At 43.9% G+C, this 21,310-nt stretch overlaps 1 protein-coding gene across 1 annotated transcript in view; it reads left to right on the top strand.

Moving 5' to 3' along the window:
• The window catches only part of ADAMTS19 (ADAM metallopeptidase with thrombospondin type 1 motif 19), a 355,301-nt gene that overhangs the window by 117,091 nt on the left and 216,900 nt on the right, over positions 1-21,310 (top strand). The gene's annotated exons all lie outside the window — the stretch shown is intronic.

Genomic DNA, 21,310 nt, shown 5'->3' with positions numbered 1-21,310 from the left:
ACCATGCAACTTAGTAGCAGTTTCTGATCAGCTTCCCTATTGACTTCTATTGAATCTATAATGAAATCTGCTTGTAAGAAGTAGCATGTCACGTCAATAAGCTACTGTAAACGACCAACATTTTTACAAGGTGCACAAGGTGAAACTGTACATTCACACAATTCTATTTCATTTAATAGATAATGGTGTAACTAGCAAATTTCTAAATAACTTCATTTAATAATCATGACCACTCGTGGGTCTCACTTCCACCTAACTTGCAGAGACTAAGAATATGACTGAGAGGAATTGAGGGCATGTCAGAGCTAGCTTAGATTGTGAGCCTGATAAAACAACTGCTTCTACATAATTTCTGAACATCACAGGAGTTTATCCTACTACTTATCAGCTTTCTAAGCACCCTAGAAAACAAGCATAATGGGAAGGGAAGTGATGTCACAGCATACAGTACAGGCATCCCTTCTCCTGAGAGAAATGCATCTAGCTGTGGGCTGAAACAGGGAATAATATGGCTGAAAGAGACTTTAATGAAGCCAAAAAAAAAAAAAAAACACCAGTTCCTTCACAGTTATGATTATACAAAGAAGCACACCCATGCAAACTTTTTTGAAAACTCAGATATGCTTTAAGTCAATGGCCTTGCAGCACTAGGGTCCTATATTTAAAGGACTTCTGTCACCCCCCATTGTGCAATTTTCATAAGACGACATTAGCTATTTGCTAATGTCAGCTGAGTGCAATCATACATGTCTAGAATTGGTTCAGGTTTGAATTGAACTTTTCAAAAGGTTTGACAAGTTGGACCTGAAACAAATTAGAAGTTTTCTCATCTCTAGTTAATATCCAATTTTGTTTTGAAAATTCAGGATGAATTCCAAATTGATATAATTGATTTGCTCATCTCTAGTATGTATATTTATACATTTTTTAAAAATAATTTAAAAAGCCACCTCCACATGTTGTATGGTAGGTAATGGTAACATTAAATTAAATTAAGTATTTTAGTTGCACAATGTGTTGTTAAGAAAAAGATGAGAAAATGTGAAAAAAAAACAGACTATCACCCTCCCGTTTTTTACATATAAAAAAATACTGAAATAAAGTTCCATGTATCACTGAAAAAAGGCACACAACTTATTTACATAAACAAACAAAAAAAGTAACGGCTTTCAAGGACACATGTGGAAAAATAAATAGAAATGGAGCCCCGTTTGGAAAGGGGATATATTATCCAGTCTTAAACTGGTTAATGCAGCTGTCTAGGATTAGAAAAAGATGACTGCTTTTCTCCAAAAACATCACCGCACCTGTCCATGAGTTGTGTCTGGTATTACAGCTGAGCTCCATTGAAGCTGCCATATTTTTCTAATCCTGCACAACCCCTTTAAAGATGTTCTCCATATTCATAATGATATTTTTTCTACCCTATTACTGCATATTTTTGTCCCATATATCTGTTTCTCATGTTAGCACTTTCCTTCCTTCTGTTTTGGCAGGATGTTTATATTCCTTACTTTATGTGTTTGTTAACTTCTCCCTGTAGTTTTTTTTTTTTAAACTAAACCCAGCATGCTTTTCGTTTCATAAGACTTATGCCTCATTCACATGTCAGTGTTTTTGCCAGTGATTTCTATCAGTGATTGTGAGAAAAAGCCTGGTGTGGCTCTAAACACAGAACAGGTGCAGATCTTTCACTTATACAGGCTCGGACTGGCCCACCAGGGAGCCGGTGAATCCCTCAGTGGGCCCCTGATCTGTTTAGTAAAGGAGTCTTTATGAGATCTTCTCTCTGCGCAAGGAAGCGCTGCCACTGTATTCCCCTGCCCCGCCCCCTCTTGCATGAGTTTCCATAAGTATCAGCAGTGTGGTTTACAATCTCAATTACTGTGTCAGGGAAAGCAAGTGGCAGTATTACAACTTGCCACTTGCATACTGTGTAGTTGCAGCAATAAGGCACATCCTCTCCAGTCATGGGCTCCACTGACCTGACTGAACTGACCACGCCTCCCATCCTGTGAGCTCTCAGCCTATCTCTGCTGGACGGCTTTTACACATTCCCTGCTGTCTGCCCGCCTACATCCTGGAGCTCTCCGGCTCTGCAGAGCTTTGTTGTGTGCAGCAAGTGATGGAGGCATCCGTGTGCTACAGTCTGAAAGGCAGGCATACACTTGCACTTAGTGCGCACTTCTCTCTCACTGACACTGACACAGTGTGGAGGAGACTGAGCGAATAAGATACCTCAGCAGCAAGCAAGAGGAGAAAGTGTGAGCAAAGAAAACTAGATATAATTACTGTAAAAAAAAAAAACTTTAATTTTCAATTAAATGCGGAGGTTATATGTGTTATTTTGTATTTCAGTGCAAAAAAGAAAAGTATATACGCATTTCACTTCTGCAGTTATATGTGGTGAAAGCGTTCAGTGACCTATTTCAGTGCAAAAATGAAAAAAATATACGCACTTCACTGGTGCATTTATTTCTGCTAAAAGCGTTGACTGGCCATTTTCAGTATAGAAAGAAAAATATATATGCATTTCACTTCTGCAGTTATTATTATTATTAATATATTCAGCGTTCACTTTTGCAGTTATATGTGGTAAAACCTTTAGTGACGTATTCCGGTCGAATAACTAAATATTTTCAGTATTCAGCGCTGCAATAATATTTGTGGTAAAATCTTTATTGACGTATCTCGGTGTAAAAACAAATTTTATTCAGCGTTCAGCGCTGCGGTTATATCCAGTAAAATCTTTATTAAAGTATTTCGGTCGAAAAACTAAATTTATTCTGTGGTAAGGGATGCGGTTATATGCGGTAAAATCTCATTGATGTCTCCATGATAAATCTGCACACTTTCAAAATAATCCTTCTGCTAAGTGAATAGATGTCGGATGCCCGGGAGGCTCCATGACCTTCCCAGGAGCTGTTGTCGGGAGCAGCGGTTCATTTCTGAGGTGTCCGTATAGTGCGGGGGGAATCCGAAGACCCTTTCCATCTCCGCTCTCCGTTATATGCGGTAAATTCTTTATTGACGTATTTCAGTGGAAAAACTAATTTTATTCAGCGTTCAGCGCTGTAGTTACAGATGTAGTAAAGTTAACACACATGCTTTATGTTACCTAACTAATTGCGTTAAGCAAACACCTTCTTTTCAATGGCTTTTGTTTCAAGATAACGCAATGCGTTAAGAAATTTAAGTTAAGAGTTTGTGTGCTAACCCTGCTACATCTGTATATGTGGTAAATACTTTTCGGTGGAAAAACTAATTTTATTCAGCGTTCATCGCTGCAGTTATATGCGGTAAAACCTTTTGTGACTTATTTTGGTGGAAAAACAAATTGTATTCAGTGTTCAGCGCTGCAGTCGGTGGCCTCCTCATATTGCAGACACCTCCAGGTCTGTCATTGTGCCACTCTGTGGCCTACTCATGCTGCTGCCACCTCCAGAATCTGTCATTGTGCCATTCTGTGGCTTACTCATGCTGCTGCCACCTCCAGACTTGGTCATAGTGCCACTTTGTGGTCCCCTCATGCTGCCGCCACCTGCAGACTCGATCATTGTGCCACTCGGTGGCCTTCTCCTAATTCTGCTGCTTCTGCTGCCGCCACCTACAGACTCTGTCAGTTGTGCCACTCGGTGGCCTCCTCATGCTCCTTTCACCTCACCACTATGTCATAGGTCCACTCTGTTGGCTTCTCATGCTGTTCCCACCCTTCCCCAGTTCATGACTGGTCCACTATTTTGGCTTTCGGCCTGGCTGACATCATCATTTATTTGACAGTTCTTCTGATCTGTCAGAAGGAAGGAAAAATTAGACCACAAAGAATCCTGTCTGTGTAGCTGCTTTAAGGCCTGTATGGTCCCATCAAAATTGGCTTATGATTTGGTAGCCAAAAGCAGGAGTGGGTAGAAAACACAGAAGACATGCAAATATTCGGTTTACATGTAATCTCTGTTTTAGATCCACTTCTGTTTTTTTTTTTTTGGGCATTAGCAATACTGATGGATTACTGACCAAATGCTGACCGAGTGAAGGCAAATGCTCAACGGACACAATCCGTTTTTTGAGTCATGGTTTGGACTGATCAGAGGAAGGGCAAAATATTCAGTGACCTCAACACAAACTTACTGCTGACACCCTCTCCACTCTGTCCGGGAGGCTCTACAAGTATAAGCGTTTAATAGAACAGGGTCTGTAGAGATCTATGTGGAATCAGCTGACGAGGGTGTAAAAGGAGTGCACTTGTTCTTGATGCTAACATCTACCTGTATGGCTGAGTTGATACTTGAGTTATTTGGTCAGTTTTGGCCCTGTGACTGCCCAAATAAGTGAAATATGCAGTGATTCTAAGAGGGACACCTGTCATGTGCTTGTCATACTGACTTACAGTATTGTTTCACTACCACAGCAGACTACCTATGCGTGCTTTTTTTAATGTTAAACTGTTTTTAATTTTATTTTTTATTTTATTTGCATCGAAGCAAATTTTTCCGAAAAATTCAGCGAATCGGCTTAATCGAATTTGTGAAAAATTTGCTCATGTCTATTGATGACCTATCCTTAGAATAGGTCATCAATAGAAAAAGCCCAGAGAACCCTTTTAATGCAAACCACCAGTGCAATGATGCAGGCATAGCAGTTGTTGCATCACTTACTGGTGCTAGCTAGTTCATACTTGGTGTCCCCCATAGTGCCAGTGCACAGCCAAGCCAAGATGCAGCCACTCTGTGACCAAAAATCTGAAGTCCACCATCTATTAGTAAGAAAGTAGATAACCCAAATTAATTTGCAGGAAGTTCAGGTTTTTGGCTACACAATGATTACATCTTGTCTCTAAATTTGCTGTGCAGCGGCTACTACATGGTATACTAGCCTTATGGCTAGGATCATTGATCAAAGAATACTGATTCCATACTTCCCAAACTTTTAAAAATCAGAATAGCGTGCCATAGTGCAATTTTTTTTAGCCATGCCTCTAAATCTGCCCAATGCCTACACCACACGCCCAGTCCCCTTAGTGCCCCTACATGGTAATTATTCCCTCTTTTGCAATAGTTATGTCTCTCAGCAGTGCCCCCCCCTTTACTATAAAAAAAAAAAAAATACATACCCACCTAAGCATTCCCTTATGATTGGAGCAAATCCTGCGCTCCCCAGGAGGCACAATGCTGTCACACATACATTGCACTGCTGTCCGTTGTATAAGCACAGAATAATTCCTGGCCTGCACCACTCCTCCTACACAGCCCGTCAGCGCTATGCATGTGTGACCACATTGTACCTGCTGCAAAGTGCCGGCAGTTGAGTTGAATGGTGAAGCATCGAGAAGACCTAAGGACGCAGAGACGTTTGAGAGCTGGATACACCACAGCTAGAAATGAGCATATTTTTCAAATTTTTTCCCAAATTTTTGTGGAATAATTTGGTACGATCCGAATAAATTTGCAGCAAATTACGTTAAAAACGGCTATTTCCTGGCTGCAGGGAGCCTTTATAGTGGTGTAGATCACTGTGCCTAGCAGTAACACACATAGGGAGTCTTCTTTGGTAGTGAAATAATGAGTCCCTATGACATGCAGATGACAGGGTCACACTAGAATCACTGCACATTTTACCTATTTGGGCAGTCACAGTGCCAAAACTGACCAAATAACTCAGGTACAGTATGAAGTCAGATTTACAGGTCAATGTTAGCGCCAAGAAGAAGCGCACTTCTTTTACACCGTCATCAGCTAATTCCATATAGATTTCTACAGACCCTGTTCTATTAAATGCTTATACAAGTAGAGCCTCCCTGGCAGAGTGGGGAGGGTGTCAGCAGTAAGTTTGTGTTGACGTCACTGATTATTTTGCCCTTCCTCTGATCCGTCAGAACAATAACCCCCAAAAAACGGATCCTGTCTGGGGAGCATCCGCCTTCACTCGGTCAGCATTTGGTCAGTAAACCATCAGTATTGCTAATGCCCAAAAAACTGGAGTGAATCCAAAACAAAGATAACACGTGAATGGAATAGTTGCATGTCATGACAAACTGGAAAAACAAAGTGCTTCATCAACAAGAATGGATTGATGACCAGTGTCGGGGTGACCGCGATGGTAATGCATCTGGATCAAGAAATGTAAGGGGTTTTGGCTGATAACTGGAGGACAGTCTAGCAAACAAACATTGTTGATGAGCTTGGTTGCTGATAAGTGGATTCTAAAGTGTCTGAAGAAATGCGAGTAAAGACATTGGAATAAATGTCCACTTCCTCCAACTTAATCTCATCCTTTGATTTATGAATATCATTCCATAAAGTCTTGAAGTCCTCTGCGTGGATGGCATAAGAAATGTCCATGCAAGGTCCAACGGGCACAGAGAAAACAAGCCCAGCGGCCGACACTGATCCAGACACGTCATACACGATCCACATCGCTGCTAGCCAAGTAAGGTCCTGAGAACTGATCACCAGCTTACTCAACAACAGTCAAGTTTCTTTGGAACAATATCCCTATGATAGCCGTGAGTCATTACACAGGAATAGCAGGAGGCGAGTAAATGTCTTTGGTAACACCTCCAAAAGATCGTCCTTTGTGTACGTCCCGCAGAACCAACTTGTTCACACAATCCGGTCCTCTGTGCTTGCCTTGGTGACTAAAGGCTTGGATGAAATCTGTATTTCATCCAGGCCCAATTTTTATTTTTATTTTGCAGAACACAACAGGATTTTCAACAGATAAGTGCAACGCTGGCCAGCGAATATATTTTTATTTTGCCAGTAATACATGGAAAACTGGGCTTTAAAATATGTCACTGCACCGCAGAACAGCAATTAGGCCCTAATTTTTTTCTACTTTTACACAAAAGGCTTTTCAACAGATAAGTGCGATGCTGAACGGCAAATATATTTTTATTTTGCCACTAATACACAGCAAACTGGGCTTTAGAATATATCACTGCACCTCTGAGCGGCAAATATATTTATCTTTTTTCCACTAATACACGCAAAAAAGGGGCTTTAAAACAGATAACTGCACCACTGAGCGGCAAATATATTTTTTCTTTTTCCACTAATACACGGAAAAAAGGGCTTTATAACAGATAACTGCACCACTGAGCAGCAAATATTTTTTAGTTTTGCCACTAATACACGACAAAAAGGGCTGTAATTTCCGCACTTCACCACACAACGGCTAATAAGCAATTTTTTCCCACTAATACAAGCCAAACAATTCTTTAGAACATATAACTGCACCGCACTAGGGCAAATAAAACGTAGAAATATTTCCTTGTAACAACCCCTGTAAATGCCTGTATTAAACAGCACTTGCACCCTAATGAGAAAAGTATGATGGAGTTACAGAGCTGTGTAATGGCAATTTGGATCCCCAGTCGGTACTGCAAGGTGTAATAGGACTGTAACCTCCCCGACTGAACCCCGTTCAACAGAAATGCTGTGGAATGATTCCTCCCTATCCTTTCCCTACACCTTTAATAATCTTTCCATGCACTTTTAAAGGTTTTTTTTTTTTTAGCACAATGATGTTTTTTAGCGACAGATAACCGCTTTAATGCATAATTCCATCCTATTAGCCATGTGATACCCTAGGTGACTGCCTGCTCCCGGCATCCTGGCACTGTAGTCTTTATTAAAGGGTACAGTTTCAGGATGTTGGGAGTAGTTAGCATTTATAATAATATAACACTAATGTACTCTATCGTACTACTACTTTTTGTCATGGCATGTTTTCAGTAATACCTAATCTGAGGCCACAGGAATATGTGCTTCTGTCCTTTTTCCAGTAGAACAACTCCTATGCATGCCACAAGCATAGGGCTATTTTAGTGCTTAGGTACAAATGTCTATTTGAGCTACTAATGACACACGGACATAATATCACAAGGCAAATGAAGCCATTTGACTGTTTTCTTCCTCCTTAGGTAAACTAATCACAAATCCTTTTTTACAGCAAACAATCGATTTTTACTCCCTATTGAGATATTCCCCCGTAAGTCAATATATATATATATATATATATAATTTTATGGGTTTTGCTTCCATAAAATTTAAGGAAAAATAATATTCAAAGGGAAATCATGAAAAATAAATAGTCTTGCATTAAAAGGACTTTTATTCTCCCTTGCGTCATGAGCCCAGGTTGCCACAGTGGGTCTAAATTTCATGCCTTCTTCACTAAACGCACCTGAAACTTGTTACTTTACTTTGTAGTCATGATTGCTTTAGGTTATATCTTTTATCTCTCATCAAGAGGCCATAGGTGTAGAACACATGTGCTTCCGTACAAAACAGTACCATTAATGTGATTCATGGCCAGCTGCAAATACGTGTTAGACTGCTTAAAATAAGAAAAGTGAACAAAAGTTATGGTTGCCACCTCTCAATTTATAATATTTCATATCTACATAAATGTATTCTACAATTATATGTAGGAAAATTGATCTTTCAGTTATTTTTATTTATATTTATCTTATCGTAGAGACAAAAAAAACTTTCATCACTGAGCTATAATATCACTTTGAGCACTTTAAAAACCTCTTATGATATTCCACCTGGGTAAATTCATAATTCGTTCAGCTGTTTGGTAGCTTCATTCACATGCAGGCTGCACACTATATAGAGCAGAGTAGGTGGACACTTGAATGACTACAGCCTATTACTTTCTCCCTGCTGATGTTAGCTCCAGAAGGAATAAGAAAAAGCTCTTGCCTCTTTGTGTTGCTATAAAAAAAAAATTGTCCATATAGTAATTTTTAATGGGTTGTCAACTTTTCTTATATTGATGACCTTATCCTCAGGATAGATCATCAATATCAGTTTTTCAGGGGTCCAACTCCCAGCACCCCTGCCAATCAGCTGAAGAGAATGCAGCAATCATATGAGCACTAGTGTTGGGCGAGAATATTCAAATCACAAATATTAATCGCGAATATCGGCACTTCAAGAATTTGCAAATATTTAGAATATAGTGATATATATTTGTATTTTCTATATTCTATTCTAGATTTTTATTCATCTGAACCCATGATCCTTCCCTGCTTCTTGCTTGTGGGACATTGAGAAGGCTGCCTTGTCTTTGTCTGAGCTTAGCACCATCTCTAGCAACCAATAGGAAAGTTGCCTACCCCTTACTATAAAAGAACCTCCCCAGCAGCTATTTTCTACTGTTTTTTAAAGTTCTTAGAGAGACAGCAGTGTCATTAATGTACTCTGTGCTTTCCACTCATTACATTAGATAGTTAGATAGCTTATCTATATAATACAGATAGTTAGGGAGAGATAGTCAGTGTAGGTTATATCCTGATATAGTGTAGCTGTTGCAGTGCAGGGTGTAGTGGCATCGCTACAGGGGGGCGAGGGGGGGCAATTGCCCCTCCATGTTATTATTTGCCCCCCAGGTCCCCCCCCCCGCTGATTTCCCCAAAGCAGGCTGGTGAATACTAATGAGCGCTTCTATTATGGAAGCGCTCATTAGTACCGAAGGACCAGGAAGCGGTAAACGCTCTGTACTTACCACTTCCTGGTCCTTGGCTGTCGGCTGTGCAGGGCTGCGCACAGCGTGAGGGCACTCTGTGACCTCACGCTGTACGTGCCAGTTCAGAGCACAGTCGACTGAGGAGAGAGAAAATTGCAGGCGGCGTCCAGGAGCAGGAGAGGTAAGAGGTTTTTTATTTTATAAAAAATGTGGCTGCTGGGGGCATAATAGGGGCTAATCATGAGAGGCATATGGGGGCTAATTAGAGGCATATGGGGGCTAATTAGAGGCATATGGGGGCTAATTGGAGGCATATGGGGGCTAATTATAGGCATATGGGGCTAATTATAGGCATATAGTAGCTAATTGGAGGCATATGGGGCTAATTGGAGGCATATGGGGGCTAAATAGAGGCATATGGGGCTAATTAGAGGCATAATGTGGGCTAATGAGGCATAATGGCTTATAATGGGAGCTAATGAGGCATAAGGGCTGATATGGGGGCTAATGAGAGGCATGGGGCTGATATGGGGGTGATAAGAGGCATAATGGGGGCTAATAAGAGGAATAATGAGGGCTAATGAGGCATAAGGGCTAATATGGGGGCTAATGAGAGGCATGGGTGCTGATATTGGAGTGATGAGAGGCATAATGAGGGCTAATGAGAGGCATAATGAGGGCTAATGAGAGGCATAATAAGTGTCATCCACAGATGCCCCCATAACAGTGTGTCTTCCACAGATCCACCATAACAGCGCGCCTGCGCACTGACGAGAGACAGAAAGAACGGGACAGAATCTGCGGAAGCAAGCAGAGGATGACACAGCAGACGACTGAATAGCTTCTTTTATAAGTAAATTGTTTTATTATAAATGTATCCCTGCATACTGCAATTCTCTCGCATTTTGTAATCTTATTTATATATACTTATTTTGTTTTTGCCCCCCCATTTTTGACTGTGGTATCTTTGTGCCCCCCCTATATATTGTTCCTAGAGTCGCCACTGGCAGGGTTTTAGGTAGTGTGATAGGTTCTGCTGTCCATACATACATGCTACAGACATAGTGCTGTGATGTCACAGGTTCACAATAATACTTAGTGCACCAATGAGTAATATGTAGTCGGACCTGCTAAAATGTGAAGTTTCAGGTATTGAGCCAAGATATTCGCATCATTAGTGCCGATTAACGCATTATATATTGGAGCACTCTATCTGCATATAAAGCCATTTTTAATGTTCTGCTGTGCCATCCATTTTCTCCAGTCTCAGGAAACTTCTAGCAGCTTGGAAAATGTAGCAAAAGTGACCCATGCTTGTATTGCGCGCGCATTACGCGAATATTACATTGCCGATTTTCGCAATCAAGAAAATAATCGTGAATTCATCGAATTCGTGAATATATGATGCATATTCTACAAAATATTCGCGAAATATCGCGAATTCGAATCTTGCCCCTGCCGCTTATCACTAATGAGCACTGTGTTCTCGCTACTGTTTATTTGCTCACAGTCAATATTGGAACAGCAGTGTAATTACACTTTGTTCCATTAAAGTGAAGAGAATGCAGCATTTCTACAAGCTCTGCATTATCTTTAAACAGTTGATTAATAGGGGTACTGAGCGTTAGACCCCTGCTGAACTGATATTTATGACCTATCCTGAGAAATTGGGAAATAGAAAAGCAAATGCAAACAAAAAGTGCGCTGGAGTATAACAAAGGCTGGGTGCAGGCCGGAATACTTGTCTACTCAGCACAAGGCACTGACAAGTCCTGTGGGATCCATGCCTGGTTCATTTTAATGAACGCGAGATTGTCCAGGCGCGAGCTTGTCCAGGTTGGTCGTGGACAGGTGGCTGTGCTTGTCTGTGATAACGCCCCCTGCTGTGCTAAACACACGTTCGGACAACACACTTGCTGGGCAGGACAGCACCTCCAAGGCGTAAAGGGCAAGCTCAGGCCATGTGCCCAATTAGGAGACCCAGAAGTTGAATGGGGCAGACCCATCATTCAGTACGTGTAGGCATGTGCACACATACTGTTCCACCATGTTGCTGAAATGCTAAGACGTTCCGTATCAGCTGGGGGTGCTGGTTGTTGTGGCGTGCTGACAAAGCTTTTCCACATTTCGGCCATGCTAACCCTCCCTTCTGAGGTGCTGGCTATGCCCCAGCTGCGTTGGCGACTTCTTCCTTCTCCTCCTCTGCCTTTGCCTTGTGCTTTCACTGAGCCCCCACTGTCAGGTGTGAATGCCATCAGCAGTGCATCTACCAGCGTTCTTTTGTACTCGCGCATCTTCCAATCACGCTCCAGTGACGGAATTAAGGACAGCACGTTGTCCTTGTAGGGCCACTTAGTAATCAGCACTGGTTAGAATGTGGGCAACTTGTCCCTTCCTTCCCCCTTGCTACTTACTAAGGATTATAGTCTCACTAGCCCCGAAGGAACTTAGAGACAGCTTCCCCCCCTCTCTGCGATCCTCCGACGCCCCCATAGAGAAGTTAGTAGACTCTGAAGGGACTTTACTACCTGACCAAAAGCTATGCAACCTCCTTAAAACAAAGCTTTGTAACCCCATCCAGCTGAGTTTCCTAAAAACAGAAATCCTTTCTTCCCACAAAAACACCTCGACCCACGTTGAACTCTCCTGGTTTGAAAAACCTTTAAGCACCAAACTTTATCCCTCCAAACTTATCTCTACAATATATAGGAATCTAAAATCTCTAGTTTCTGACCCCAAACCAGCTATAATAGGTTTGTGGGAGAGAGACCTACAACATTCCTTATCAGAAGTGGAGATTTCCTCCATGTTGATTGCCCCACACAGGATTTCTAGATGCACCCGAACACAAGAAAATAGTTACAAGATCCTGTCTCGCTGGTACAAAACCCCAGACAAAACCTTCCTCTACAGCAAAGACTCCTCTTACCTTTGTTGGAGATGTAAAACAGAAAAAGGCTCCTATTTCCATATTTGGTGGTCTTGTGGTGTGATCAGAGCGTGGTGGGAGGAGATAATGGGAACCATTAACAGAATATGTCAAACTGATATTCCCTGTACCCCGGAATTAGCCCTTCTCTCCCTTGGGGGTCCAGAAAATTCCCAAATATAAGGCTTCTCTTTTCTCACTTATGCTAGGGGCTGCTAGGTTACTCCTTCCGAAACTCAGGCTTACCTTAAATACCCCCAGTCTTGAAAGTTGGCATGCTAAGATAGACCAGATATGGAAGAGATCTCTCATTGGGAACTGAGAATAAGATCTGTTTTTCTTAATATTTGGAGCCCCTGGAAAGAATTCAGGCATTTCTCATAGTATTTTCAGGCAAGTTGCCTTATATGTTGATACTTTATAGATCCTATCCTATGTCTACCCCCCCTCCTCCCCCCCCCCTCTGATTATTAGGATGTTCAACTTATACGCCTTGTGCTGTCATTTCAACATCTCATTTGCATGTTTTCCTTAAGAAGTGTACCGATGTCAACGCTTATACTTTATTATTCTTGAACCTACATTATGCAAGAGATACATATACCTGTAATGTTACTAGTTTTTTCATACGTATGTTTTTTATGAAAATAAAAACTGTTAATTAAAAAAAAAAAGAATGTGGGCAACTTGGCGGTCGTTGCGCAGGCGCTGCAGCATGTAATCGCTCATGTGTGCCCAGAGGCACTGATGAGCTGTCCTCTATGGGAGGTGAATTTTCTGTGTCCTCTGTATCCCCTCAGCCACTTTGGGTGCCACCCTGCTTTGGACACGGTTCCTCCTCCTCATCATCATCTTCCTCCTCCTCCTGCAGAATCTGTGCCCTGGCTGGACATTTGTGTACCTGCCTCTGTTGGTGCAGGTACCACACTCCGAGCAATTTGTGAATGACTGGCCTGATAACCGTGGAAATGATCCCTCTTCCTCCTGTGCCACATTCTCTTCCATCATCACTCGAAGTGTTTTTTCAAGGAGACATAGAAGTGGAATAGTAACGCAGAGGACTGTCTCATCGGCACTGGCCATGTTGAGGGTGTACTCAAAACCGCACAACATGGCACTCACGTCCCGCATTGAGGCCCACTCATTGGTGGTAAAGTGGTGCTTTCCGCAGAGCGACTCACCCGTGTGTGCTGCTGCTGAAACTCCACTATCACCTGCCGACAGAGATTAGCTGTTTCTCCAGCATGTACAAGGTGGAGTTCCACCTTGTGGGTACGTCGCATATAAGGCGGTAAGTGGGAAGGACGAAGTTACGCAGGTGAGCAGCAGCAGGATGAGAACGCCGAAAGCACTACAGCAGTTCTGATAGATCGGGGTAATGTTTCAGGAACCTCTGCACCACCAAATTCAGCACATGTGCCAGGCAAGGGATGTGTGTCAAACCGGCTAGTCCCAGAGCTGATACGAGATTTCGACCGTTATCGCACACCACCAGGCCAGGCTTGAGGCTCAGGGGCTAGTCCCAGAGCTGCTACGAGATTTGGCCCATTATCGCACCCCACCAGGCCAGGATTGAGGCTCAGTGGCACCAACCACTCATTGGTCTGTGGTTCCATGCCCGTCCACAGTTCCTGCGCGGTGTGGGTTTTTTCCCCCAAAACAGATGAGTTTCAAAACAGCCTGCTGTTGTTTCCCCCTGGCTGTGCTGAAGTAGGTGATGAAGGTGTTACGCTGACCAGATGAGAATGCAATAGAGGAGGAAGCGGAGGAGGAGGCAAAAGCAGGAAACGAGAAATGTTCTGCAATCCTCGATGGCAGTAGGACATGCGCCATGCCATCTGCCTCAGGCCAGGCAGCCACTACATTTTCCCAGTGTGCTGTTAGGGAGATATAACGTCCCTGCCCGTGCTTACTTTTCCACGTATCGGTAGTTATGTGGACCTTGCCAACACTTGGTTGTGAAGGGCAGGGATGGCTCGCCTGGAAAAGTAGTGGCGGCTGGTAACCCACGTACAGTGGGACAGCCACTACGATAAGGTTTTTAAAAGTCTCTGTCTTTACCAGACAGAATGACAGCATTTCAAAGGCCAGGATTGAGGGTTGTGGGGGGTGTACTTCCTCTATCTCTCCAGTGTTTGGGGGGTGGACAGCTGAACGCTTCCATGGGACAGTCTGGACATGCTAGGTGATGGTGGTGGTGTTGCTGCCACATCCTCTGTTTGGTGGTTAGCAGGTGCCACTATAACTCCAGAGGTTGGGGGGGAGAGGCTGAGACCACAGCGGAAGAGGGAGCAAGAGGAGCCTGAAATCTTTTGTGGTTTTTCAGGTGTGTACTCCTGTGCCTGCTGCCAAAGCACAAGAAACACATTCATCCACGATACCTAGCTTCATGTCCCAGTTTTGCAGGGCGGCGCAGGACACCACTCTCGAAGTCACACCAGTGCGACGAGGTGGTTGGTTGGATTACAGCAGATAATGCTTCCAGTTTGTTAAGAACCACCCTGTCTTCCAAAAAGTCCAGTCTCAGTATCCAAGAGTCTGGTCAACAGAATCCTCACCCTGATCCTCCTCCCACCATGTAGAGTCTTGGCAAAAATGTGATCCCACACTCGGATATTTGAGAAGCTCTTTTTTTATCTCCATTCCTTGATTTGGGCCTCTCGCCAAACCCGCTTGAAGAGGGACATGAGGAGATCTTGTGCAATGATTCCCCAAATCTTGAGCATTCACAGTCAGAAGAAGATGACGGTGGGGAACAGAAATTAGTGTTTCACGAGGTGGATGATGATGATGAGACACAGTTTCCAATAAGTCAACGGCAATTAGTGTCTCAAGAGGTTGATGATGAGGATGAGACACAGTTGTAATTAAGTGAGGTTCTTGTTGTTAGTTCAACAAGTCAGGAGGATAACCAGAGTGAGGAAGTGGAAGAGGAGGTGGTGGATGATGAAATCACTGACCCAATCTGGGAAGGTGGCAAGCCGAGCGAGGACAGCAGTACAGAGGGGGAAGGGATCCGCAGCACCGCAACAGGCTGAAAGAGGCAGTGGGGTGGCAAAAGGGAGAAGGCGGGCCACACCAAACAGGCCTGCAACTTTTCCCCCGAGAACCCCCTTGCGGCAATGTCCCTTGCCAAGGGGTAGGTGTTCCGCAGTCTGGCGCTTTTTTCATTAAAGTACGAACAATAAAAGAATTCTCATTTGCAACCTGTGCCGTATAAAAATGAGCAGGGGTGTAAAGACTAGCAACCTCACCACCACCAGCATGATCCGCCATATGGCATCAAAGCACCCTAATAGGTGGGCCGAACGCCTGGGTCCACGATCAGTGTCTGCGGGTCACACCACTGCCTCCTCTTCCATTGTGTTACATGCTGACCAATCCCCTGCCAAGACGCAGGCCAGGATGCCTCCTGCCCTGCACCTGGGCCTTCGCAAGTACCATCAGCTAGCACATCCACTTCTGTGTCCCATCGCAGCGTACAGATGTCCATACCCCAGGGCTTTGAACGCAAGCACAAATACCCAGCCACTCACCCACCCACAGGCCATAGCACTAAATGCGCACCTTTCCAAATTGCTGGCCCTGGAAATGTTGCCATTGAGGCGTTCCGCAGCCTAATGGCGGTGGCCGTCCCTCGTTACTCAGTCCCCAGCCACTACAAGCATGTGTCCCATGACATCACCCATGCCCTGACCAATGCAGTTAATGGGAAGGTCCACTTAACGACTGACACATGTACAAGTGCTTTTGGCTAGGAACACTAGATTTCCCTGACGGCACACTGGGTGAACGTTGTGGAGGTCGGGAGCGAGTCGTACCCTGGGATGGCACAGGTGCTACCGACAACAAGGATTGTGGACCCTACTTACATCAGGATTTCCGCCACCACCTACATTAGTGGCTGCAACTCCCCCTTCTCCTCCTTCACCACCTCCTCCACTTCCACCTCTGAATACTCATCTTGCAGCACCAGTCAGCCATCAGTCAGTAGTTGGAAGCAATGTAGCACTGCAGTGGGGAAGCGGCAACAGGCCGTTCTGAAACTAATTTGCTTAGGTGACAAACAGAACACCGCCGCAGAGCTGTGGCAGGATATAAGGGACCAGACTGAGCTGTGACTCTCGCCACTCAACCTACAACCATGCATGGTTGTGTCTGATAATGGCCGTAACTTGGTGGCGGCTTTGGAGCTCAGCAAGCTCACACATATACCATGCCTAGCCCACATGTTCAACTTAGTGGTTCAGCGGTTTCTCAAAATCTACCCCAATTTGCCTGAGATACTGGTAAAGGTGTGCTGCGTCTGTGCCCATTTCCAAAAGTCATCTACAGCTGCTGCCAGTCTGGCAATGCTGCAGCAGCGCTTGCAATTGCCAGCTCACCAACTGTTGTGCGACATGAGCATGCGCAGGAACTCCATGCGCCACATGTTGGCCAGGATTTGTTAGCAGCAGAAGGCAGTAGTGGAATATCAGCTGCAACATGGTCGTCGCCTTTCCATTCAGCTTCCGCTCTTCACTGTGAGGTTTTACGCAATTTTGAGGAATGAACACAGATGGTGTACGGCGATGCCACTATTATCAGCGTAACCATCCCACTTCTGTGTCTTCTGAAACGCTCGCTGCTCACAATGAAGGCGGACGCTTTGCATGTAGAAGAGGTGGATATGGGGGAAGACAGGAGACAGTTGCCTCCACTACAGAGGGTATTACCCATAGCAGGTTTATTCCATCTGTTCAGCGTGGATGGGCCGAAGAGGAGGAAGAGGATGAGGAGATTGAGAGTCATCCTCCTGATGAGGACAGCGAAGTCTTGTTTGTTGGGACTCTGGCACACATGGCTGACTTTGTTATGTTGCCTTTCCCGTGACCCTCACATTATACGCATTTTGGCCAACACCGATTACTGGTTGTTCACCCTTCTCGACCTCCACTACAAAGAGAACTTCTCATCTCTCCTTGTGGAAAAATTGCTACCAAAATTTCCAGCTGACAACGCTGGCTGTAGAGTACGTAGGGAAGCACACAGTAGTTCCAACAGAGGCAGGGCAACACTCTCCAAGGCCTGGCACAGTTTCAGTGGCCTAGTGTCACAAGGAGGGAAAAGTTTTGGAAGATGGTGATGGAGTAAGTAGCAGACCGTGTCAGCATCCTCAGTGATTACACTGTGCCTTATAACTATTAGGTGTCCAAGCTAGACACGTGGCACCAACTGGCGCTCTATGCCTTGGAGGTTCTGGCCTGCACTGCCACCAGCGTTTTGTCAGAGTGGGTATTTAGTGCTGCTGGGGGCATAAAAACTGAAAAGCACATCCGCCTGTCAACTGAAAATGCTGACAAATTGACTCTTATAAAAATGAACAAGGCCTGAATTGCCCCTGACTTCTCTACTCCACCAGAGGAAAGCGGCTGAACATAAAGGCACTTTAAATATGGCTTTTATTGTGTATTGAATACACTGTATTACCATGCACCTCTTCCAACACAAAAAAGCGTATATGGTTCAATCTTCCTTTTCTCGTCCTCCTCCTCCATCATATTAACATGCTTATTAGGCTGCCCTCGCTCCTAATGTTTTAGAGGGTCAGCTCAGCAGCAGACCTTCACCCCTAATGTTTTAGAGGATCACCAGCAGGCCCTCGTCCATAATGTTTTAGACAGTCAGATCAGCAGCAGGTCCTCGCTCCTACTGTTTTAGATGGTCAGATCAGCAGCAGGCACTCGCCCCTAATGTTTTAGAGGGTCAGATCAGAAGCAGGCCCTTGCCCTTAAAGTTGTAATGGGTCAGATCAGCAACAGGCACTCGCCCCTAATGTTTTAGAGGGTCAGCTCAGCAGCAGGCCCTCGCTCCTAATGTTTTAGAGGGTCACCAGCAGGCCCTTGCTCCTAATATTTTTGAGGGTCACCAGCAGGCCATCAATCATAATTTTTTAAGGGAGTGTATGATGCCCTTCTTTATGTGTAATAAAGGGTGTATTGGAGTGCCGTTTCCTAGCAATTTTTGGCAGCCCTTTCACTTAGTGCATAGGCTTTATGAGTGTAGGAGTCCCACTACCTGATCAATTGTACCACAATGTGAATGAGGCCCTCCTTTATGTGATATATAGGTTTTATCGGAGTGCCTCTTCCTTGTAATTTTTGGCAGCACTTGCACTTCATATACAAGTAAATATATTTGAAATAATGTTTCCTAACAATTTTTCCTCTAAATTGATTTTTTTTCTTCGGTTTTGTGCGTATTATTGTCAGTTTGTAAAAGTGGCGTACTACTTGGACAACATTGTCCCCAGCAGTAACTTGGTAGTCCAAGATGCATCCTAACATCTTCCCCATGCTGTTCCCGAACCATTTCGGTGGTGTTTCCATCAATTTCTGACCTTTTCCTATGAACCAGACACACTCCCCTCTTCAGAGTAGGGGGTGCCTGGTTTAATGCTCTGGTTCTCCCATTGACTTCCATTGTGCTCTGGTGCTCTATAGAGCACCTGAGCATCCCAAAGTGTTCTACTCGAGCAGCTTAGCAGCCGAGCACTTTGGTGCTCGATCAACACTAGTCTTGGGTTCAAATCTGAACAAGGGTAACATCTGCATGGAGTTTATATGTTCTCTGTGTTTGCATGTGCAGTATCCTAGACCTGGGGGTATCTGCAATTGTTATGTTTTGCCATATGTAAGTACACCAGCATGAAAAGGTATGGTTGTCAGGAACAGGGTTAACCACCCTGTTCCTCCCGTCTTGGTATGAGTGGGCATGTCCTGCTTCCTGCCAGGAGAGGGAGTTATAATATACAGTAGACTGTGTGGATGAAGGAAGCCTAGCTAAGAACTCCTATTCCAAGGGTCTTAGGCCTCTTTCACACTTGCGTTGTCCGGATCCGGTGTGTACTCCACTTGCCGGAATTACACGCCGGATCCGGAAAAACGCAAGTGTACTGAAAGCATTTGAAGACGGATCCGTCTTCAAAATGCTTTCAGTGTTACTATGGCACCCAGGACGCTATTAAAGTCCTGGTTGCCATAGTAGTAGTGGGGAGCGGGGGAGCGGCATACTTACCATCCGTGCGGCTCCCGGGGCGCTCCAGAATGACGTCAGAGCGCCCCAGGCGCATGGATGACGTGTACATGCGATCACGTGATCCATGCGCTTGGGGCGCCCTGACGTCACTCTGGAGCGCCCCGGGAGCCGCACGGACGGTAAGTATGCTGCTCCCCGCTCCCCACTGCACTTTACCATGGCTGCCAGGACTTTAGCGTCCCGGCAGCCATGGTAACCATTGAGAAAAAGCTAAACGTTGCATCCGGCAATGCGCCGAAACGACGTTTAGCTTAAGGCTGGATCCGGATCAATGCCTTTCAATGGGCATTCATTCCGGATCCGGCCTTGCGGCAAGTGTTCCGGATTTTTGGCCAGAGCAAAAAGCGCAGCATGCTGCGCTATTTGCTGCGGCCAAAAAACGTTCCGTTCCGGAACGGAAGACATCCTGATGCATCCTGAAGGACGGACTGTCCATTCAGAATGCATTAGGAAAATCCTGATCAGTATTCTTCCGGCATAGAGCCCCGACGACGGAACTCTATGCCGGAAGACTATAACGCAGGTGTGAAAGAGCCCTTAAGGGCCATGAAGTGATCCAATTCTCCTGTGAGACCACTGCTCCAGAGAGACTATAAGCACCAGCTTAAAAGCTACACGGTTGTATAAGCAGCAGCGTGACCAGCAAAACACAGCTTTTCAGACCCTGTTGCAGGTGAGAGAATACAGTTCAGACACCCAACACCTAAATAGCATCCACTGCACTAATCCTCAGGGAGCAACATAAGTAAACTTTACAATCTTGTTCACAATTGGAATTAGTGTTAGGCTGTCCTCTAATTCTCCCACTTTCAGGATCAAAATCAAATAGTATGCTTATTAGAGGCTTACCTAACCAGTGTGGCCTTGTTCACATTCATAATACTTTATTTGCAAAGTCTTAAATTATGAAAAGGTTTCATCCATTGCTCCCGCTAAGCGAATGTACAGTATGTTTGCATCTGCACTGCATATGTATTCCATGGTACAGATTTAGTATAAATATTGAACATCAAAAGCAGATATGTAATGAAACATGACATCTTTAGGTAAGACGTCATAGACAATGATAGAGTATTGTAGTGTTACATCAGGGTATAATTATGGTTCCAATTAGAACCGCTCTTATTAACTTCTCCCAGCTGTATTCTAAGTTAAATTAGGTGAGAATGCAAAATAATTAGTTTTATCCAGTAATTGGTGATTATTAGACTCTTTAGATGAGATCACCACAGATATATTTTAACAAAAAAAAGTACTTTTCATGCTATTATGTGATAAATGTAAATATGATGTGGTGAAACATGTCACTTTGCTGGCATTTCATCCTCATTTCTCATCATGGACCATAGCAACAACATTTTTCAGGAGGCAAATATGTCCTTGCTTCTCCTTTGCAATATAGCTGTGTGCCATTCATCTGTGCCATGTTATAGTTTGAACAGGACTGTGAGTGAGATGTGATGGTATAAGGAGGACAATAAAGATTCAGTTCTATCAAGAATGCTAGCTTTATGGAGCTACAGGTGTGTATTTTCATACCTTTGCTTAATGTTAAAAGCTTTAAAAGAAAATATTTATTTTAAAAAAAGAATATATATATATATATATATATATATATATATCATTTTGCAATACTGTATCTTGAGATGTCAATCCTATAGCTGCAACAAATTCTGCAATATACAAAACATTTAGAATCCTTGATTGCTGAAAATAGTCAAATAAAAAAGTACACACTGTAAAAAACATGTTTAAACTTAAAAAAAAAAAAAAAAAGCCTGTTTTGGGCCTTAAAAGTAAATTGTTTGGGCTGCACTCGCCGTGAGTTGC

The sequence above is a fragment of the Bufo gargarizans genome, chromosome 1 (genome assembly GCF_014858855.1).
Source record: "Bufo gargarizans isolate SCDJY-AF-19 chromosome 1, ASM1485885v1, whole genome shotgun sequence".
Classification (NCBI taxonomy): domain Eukaryota; kingdom Metazoa; phylum Chordata; class Amphibia; order Anura; family Bufonidae; genus Bufo; species Bufo gargarizans.
This window is presented reverse-complemented; position numbering and strand designations above follow the sequence as displayed.